The 7,044-nt window shown below is 40.7% G+C and overlaps 1 non-coding gene across 1 annotated transcript; it reads right to left on the bottom strand.

Moving 5' to 3' along the window:
- Positions 1–6,660: 6,660 nt before the first annotated feature.
- Positions 6,661–6,804, bottom strand: LOC116095192. Its single transcript, XR_004120510.1, has one exon. It is a non-coding gene; the product is annotated as a small nucleolar RNA SNORA48 (small nucleolar RNA).
- Between the last annotated feature and the right edge of the window lie 240 nt (positions 6,805–7,044).

Genomic DNA, 7,044 nt, shown 5'->3' with positions numbered 1-7,044 from the left:
AGAGAGAGAGAGAGAGAGGAGGGGAAGGGAGAAGAGAGAAGGAAAAGGAGAGGGAATGAGGAGGGAGTGAGGAAAAGGGGAAGAAGTTGAGTTTCTTTTGATGTAAGAATGTAGAAAATACAATTCACTCATTCACCCAAGGTCATTTTCTTGAAAGAGTCGCATTCTCTTGTTCTCTGTTTAAAACCACTCTGTCTGTGGTATAGGTCCTGTCAGGACCATAGGAAGTCTAAGATGAATCACTTTAGCATTTTGATATGCACAATGGCTGATAGAACTCAGTTTTACAGTAGCTGGCAACACTTTGACAGTGTGTATTTTTAAAAAGCATCTTTTACAAAATTCTCAAAGCACTTTACATTTGAAACGTTAAAAGCTTAAAAGAAAACGAGTTAGAAATCTGGAGCAGTGGGAAGCATAGATCAATTTGGGAGTAATTACTTCAATTATTTCTAATAAAATCATTTTGTATTAAGTGAAAATAGTTTCAAGTTTTAAGTATTCATTGAGGATTAACACTGGCATTCTCAAGCCTTTATCTTTCTATAAAAATGAGTGCCATTATTCTATACTGAGTTAATAGACTTTCATAGGTGTTTCTTGAGATAAAGGAAAGTATATAATTGCTTGTACTAATCAAGAAGGACAACCAAGTTTAAGTTTTTCTTAAGTGCAGTCATATAGTAATAAAAAAAAAAAAAACCCGGGAATATGAATGACAAATTCCTTCTGAGGGTCATCAGTTTGTATTAGATCCCAGCCAAACATTTCAACCCCATGTGATATTTACCAACCTTGAATTTTTTAAGAATGCAGACATTTGAGTTACTTGCAATCCATAACTTAACAATCATGAACTATGACCTTGAGCAAGGTATAACCCATTGATTTGGGCTTTTTGAGAGAGGGTTTCATACTGTAGCTAAAGTTGTCCCAGGGCTCAGCGTGCTTTCCAGGTTTGTCCCAGACTTACGTCAGCCTTTCTACCTCAGCTCCTAAATACCTGGGTGACCAGTGCGATCTGGTTACCAGTGTGATCCGGTGACCAGCGTGAGCCGGTGACCAGTGTGATCCAGTTACCAGTGTGAGCCGGTGACCAGCGTGAGCCAGCGACCAGCGTGATCTGCCACGCCCAAGTGGGACTCTCTGACTTTGAGAACACCGGTTCATTTAGCAAGATACAAGGTTCAACTGAAGAAATAACTTTGGGGGGTGGTATTTTTGTATTTTGATTTTTAGGTTTGAGGGTTTTTGTTGTTACATTGCACCTTTGGTTTTGTTGTTGTTATTGTGATTTTTGTTCTTTTTTTGTTTGTTTTCTTTTTTGAGAAAGAATTTAAAGTTGGGTGGGTTGGAAGGAGGAGAGGATTTTCAAGGATTTGGAGGAAGGAAGAATATGATTAAAATATATTTAAATTTAAAAATTCTCTAAATAACAAAAACGTAATAATAAAAAGAAATGAAAACCTCTAAAATATTTGGTGCCTCAGTTTCCATCTCTAGACATGAAGCAATAAAGTGAACGAGCAAAGCCATAGAAACGTAGTTCTGGAGATGTAGAAATAAAGTTTCACAGTAAAATAAGAAAGCCATATTCCAGCTCCTGTAAGCCGCAGCTTCAGACCGGGAGAAGCCGTGTTCCAGAGATAGCCAAGGGCACGCTGTAAAAACAAGGTTCTGAGAATGTAGAAACAGAGTTTCAAAATAATAAAAAACAAAATTCTGATGGTCAAGATGTTAAGTCAGAATGACCAGGCTAACACCAGCCATAACAAAAATAACTGGTGGTCTCGTAGCAGTGACATGAATATCCACAAAGACAAGATTAGTAATTCTTGGAACAAACCCTAACCCCTCCTGTGGTGAATTGCGGGAAAAAGACCACAAATTGTCATCCTCACCTTGCTGACAATTCTCCCGACCACCTAGTTACTCAGCCCCTTCCCATGGACTTTTTCAAGGCCAGGGGCAAAAGCTGGATAGGGAAGTTGGCTAAGCTTAAGAACAGCCCCCTGAAGCAAACCAACCAATACCTGAAGAGATCCTTTGTCCTGTGTTCCACCAATCAAAGTGGACCTTCTAAGCTATTACTGAAATCTGCCATCTGTAAGGTATAAAAAAATGTGTGCTTTCTGAGTTCGTTGTTCTCTCACCTTGCGTGGCTGAGCAACCCCACACGTGTGGACCAATAAGCCTCATGTTATTACAGCGATCTATTGCCAATCTGTGTTCTCTGGGTTGAGCCAGAATACAGCAGACACTGGAAGTGATCAAATCCATTTTGTTGTCCTGTCATGTTTATGTGACTTAACACACTAAAAACAGGCTGTTGGAGCTGTCATCTCTAAGGATCTTTGAAGCCCAGTTATTTTATTACCCTGTGATCTTCCTCTCTGGCCTTATATGGAACCATAAGCTTAAGAGACCTGGGTGTTTACAAGGTAGGCATGCCTACATTGCTGCAGACAGGAGTGACTTAGGACTCTCAGCAGGTGTAACTTCCATGAAGAAACTAATTTGAACAGCTTAACTTAGGGGAAAGGGGCTCCTTACATGAGATAGAAGTTTTGGGCATAGAACCCACAAGTCCAGGTGTCTTTCTGTAACAAATAAGCTAATTTATCCCCTTCAAATGTATGTGCATTTTTCTTTTTTTAAAATAATAATTCTATTTTTTGAGACCTTCGGACGATGAACTTGGTCATGTTTACCCTTTCCCTCCAGCTCCTTCCAGATCCAATCTCTGCAGCCTCACCTCCTTCCCCATTTAACTTCATCCAAGTTTTCTTTTCTTTTTTTAACTAATTGAGTCCAACTTTGTATTTGTACTTTTCAGTAGTATATGGATCAAAACTTCTAATTTCCTTTCAGTGAAGAATTAATATAGTTATACCTACCTTGTAAACGTAATTTTATTTTGTTATTATTTCTTAAGACATTCTTATGCAGCTATAAGCTGAGTGTCTGTATCATAGTATAATTTAATTCTAAATACAAAGTATTCCCAGCCATCAAATCTGGTATCAGCCCATAATAAAGTGATATGCCAATATTATTAATTTTGTATTTTTGCATATTTGTATTTTTGAAAAGTCTTTATCTTCCTCAACATGTTTTCTAAAGAACAAGATAAATTGTTCCTATACCACCAAAAATCCCAACTTTCTTCATGAATTTCTTAAAATATTTGTAAACATCTACTACTAGTAGTCACCAAGAATTTCTGGCTTAATGTAAGACATTTAGACACAAAATGTCAATTTAAAAATAATAATCATAGTACTCATTTATTTATTTGTTTATTTAGACACAAAATGTCAATCTAAAAAATAATCATATTACTCATTTATTTATTTGTTTATTTATTTAGTTGATCCAACTAGTGTGATCCACCTGGCTATGTGTGTCACTGAAGAGTGGTTGACTATGCCACCTCAAACTATTCCTCCTTGACATCAAGATAATTTATAGTCAGATGTGGAAAGTGTGCTCTAGCAGTCTTCTCTTTTGTCCTGAAAGAAAGCAGTACTCACGCCATGATGGACAGACATGGAGACAGAGCACTTTGCTGGCTAGACTTTACTCTTTTTCCACCAGCGTGCATGGTTCAGTTATTTTGCACAATGCCTCTCTTCTTTTAGTTCATTATCAGCTAAGAGGCTGACCATCTCTTTATGAAGATGGGCATATCATGAAACACTGACATTAAAATCTTTCCTATGTTTCTCTCTTTTTCTCTTTCTTTCTTTCTTTCTTTCTTTCTTTCTTTCTTTCTTTCTTTCTTTTTTAGATTGTCTTATTGGAGGACCCAATCTTTCTCCATTTCTGTTTGATTCTGAACTATATTCATTTATTAAAACATTGATCAGTACAGGACAAAATGGCATGTGTCTTTAATCCCTAATAGAGGCAGAGCCAGGTAGATCTCTATGGGTTTGAAGATAGCCTAGTCTACATAGAGAGTTCCAAGACAGCCAGGGCTATATAGACTGTCTCAAAAAAATGGAATCCGTGACTGAAAATATAAAAAGTGAAATAATATTTCCTGACTAGAGGTCTTTGTTTTAATGTAATAATTGGTTTTAATAAAATATAAATATTAAATGACATTTCAATAAAAACTCAACTTTGTTTCTTGTCCTTTTTTTTTCTTCTTTCCTTCAGTCAGTCCACAGCATTTTCAGTATGTTATTAAATTAAATGTTTCTCAAGTGCCATGGTGTATAATACATTTTCTCCCTTTTCCAATAATGTTATCAGTTGATTGTGTGGTCAAGCTGTAGAGTCGACATGTATCTTGACCTCTTACAAATCTCAAGAATGCCATATTCATTGCTGATGAAAAATGGATCCCCATGAGGCTGACCTTGTGTCTGAAATCCCCATTGTTACCCCTGGTGTAGACCTGCATGTTAATTAAGTGAATGCATTCTATTTCCTAGTTCAATCAGTTGTTACCCATAGCAGAGTCTTCACTATATCTTAATTGGCTATTTGTTTTGCTTGCTTTGTGTGTGTGTTAATAACTAGAGAAAACAAAAGCCACCATACTCCATTGCAACCATTACCTCAGTTTTGGCCCGTAATTATCTCAATTTGTCATTTTTATCCTGGCCTGGCTTCAGGAATCTAGTTTTGCCTGTATATTTTTAACAAATTTCCATGAGCTAATTTTTTTTTTTTTGAGACAGGGATTCTCTGTGTATCCCTGGCCATCCTGGAACTCACTCTGTAGACCAGGCTGGCCTCAAACTCAGAAATCTGCCTGCCTCTGCCTCCCAAGTGCTGGGATTAAAGGCATGCACCACCACTGCCTGGCCCATGAGCTAATTTTTTTATAAGAAGATAAAAATCCCTAGGAGCTATGGTGATAATGCAATAGTGCTTCATGTATCCATAAACATAATTAATAAATCTAATTTGTTTCTATGATGAATGTAAAAGTAATGTGGACTATATTGTTTTGTTTATGATATATATTGTTTTATTTGTTTTGTTTTTAACTTTGGATGGTTGTCAGTTTCATGTCATCTACCCCAGTCTCATTCATCTCCCATTTTGTCTCCTCATATCTGCCCATATCACCTTTGCAATGCCCCCCACAAAAAATACAAAACAAACAAACAAATAAAGTAAACCAAACATCTCACGGTGGAAGCTCTACTATGACCAGTGTATCAGTCTGTCCACACATCTTCACCTGCAAATGTTTCTTGCAATGAGTTATTGGTCTGGTTTGAAGTCTCTGGCTTCTGTGAGCCCATCAATATTGGCTCCTCACCGGGACTCCTCCTAGTCATCCTGTTGTCGCCCTGGGTCATGGAGATCCTGGAGTTTTGGACTAGCAGGACTGGCTCTTCCACTGGTCCCAACTACTCACAGATATAGATTTTGGGGTAGGTCAACTCAGAACCTTGGATCTGGGTCTGGGTGGTAGTTGAGCTGGTTAGCTTGCTGGCTCAGCTCTCCCTTCTCCACACCACCATGGCAAGCTCTCCAGCACTGCTCTAGCTAGGCCACACAGTGCCAACATCAGAAGGAGTCAGGGTCAGTCAGCTTCTCTACTTTCAGATCCTCAGAGCTGTCTCACTTTCACATACTCAGGGCCTGCCCAGCCAATATGCCAGGCCCACTCTCCCCAGTGCTGCAGGCTTCATGGACCTGGTCTGGGACAGCTCTTTCTCTCTTATACCCTCTGGGCAGCATACGTGTACCTTCGCCATCAGGGCCAGCTCCACTGTGTTGTCCAATCAAGGTGCAGGGTCCATTCTACCAACTGCTCTAGTCAGTGAACCTCATGGTCTGGGGCCAGCTCTCCCAGCTACCACAGGGGATAAGGGGGTAAAGAGGGAAGGGCGTTCTCCCTGTACCCACCCACCTCATAGCAGACAAGTGACAAGGCCAGCTGTCTCTCTTACTCTCACACTCACCCACCGATGGCACCTTACCTGTGCCCTGCAACCAGGCTCAGCTCTACTGTGCTGCTGAGGCAAGTTGTAGAGCCTGCTCTCCCGAGTACTTGACCCAATGAAGAACAGGGGCAGTTTTCCCTTTTTCATGACCTGGGGCCAGCTCTCTCATCCTTAGGCTTGGCTCACCTGAGCCCCCTCGCGCCCTCCACCCCCAAGATCAGCTCTGCTGTGCTATACAGATAAGGTGCAAGGTCTGCTCTCTAAACTGCTATAGATGGTGAGAGGTTGGGCCAGTCACAGCCAATGGGATGGGGGTGGGGGAGCGGTTCCACATAGCCCCTGGACATCCACATGGTCTCTAGTTATAATATGAACCATGGACATAGAAAGTGATCTCTGCTGCTGAATATCCACACACCCAAACACGGCCCTCAGCAGCAGCTTAGTCTGGGACTTCACTCTGCACCCAGGGGGTGAGGCTGGCCATACACAATACGCTGTTCCTATGCTCAAACTGCTCCTCTTCTCTTTCCCTCCCATCTGTCTGCCGCATACTAGTACATTGCGGTGGTTCATGCTGCAGTCTGGCCATGCTGGTGGGCCCCTGAGTGACATTCTCTGGCAAGCAGTATCTATGGTCCACCTGTGACAAGTGCTGGAGGGCAGTTCTGTGGGTGACATGGTGGTCTGTAGGTCTCTGTCTTCCCCTTCAAATGATGCCTGGATTTGATTTGATTTATTTTGATTTTTATGTGTCCTAGGCATAAAACAGCTTTGGCCACTAAGCCAGCCATCAAGCTGGGATGAACAAAGGTCTGCCAACTGCTTGGCTCCTGACTGATATAGGAACAGTAGCACCAACGAGGTATCTCGTCACCCCTGTCCAGGGGGGAACCTTTTCCTTTTCTAAGATTTGTTTTCTCCTGTGTGTATGTGTTTGTGTGTGTGTGTGTGTGTGTGTGTGTGTGTGTGTGTGGTGTGTTTGTGTTGTGTGTATATGTGTGTGTTTCTGTGTGTATCCATGTGTATGTGTGTATATGTCCCTGAATGTGAATATGTGTATGTGAAATTTCATAAAACTTCCTTAATTTATGTAGCTGAAATCCGTAAGACCAAGTTGATCTTGGATTGA

Source organism: Mastomys coucha, unplaced genomic scaffold (genome assembly GCF_008632895.1).
Source record: "Mastomys coucha isolate ucsf_1 unplaced genomic scaffold, UCSF_Mcou_1 pScaffold17, whole genome shotgun sequence".
Lineage (NCBI taxonomy): Eukaryota > Metazoa > Chordata > Mammalia > Rodentia > Muridae > Mastomys > Mastomys coucha.
Note: the sequence above shows the minus strand (reverse complement) of the source record. Positions and strands in the feature narration are given on the sequence as shown.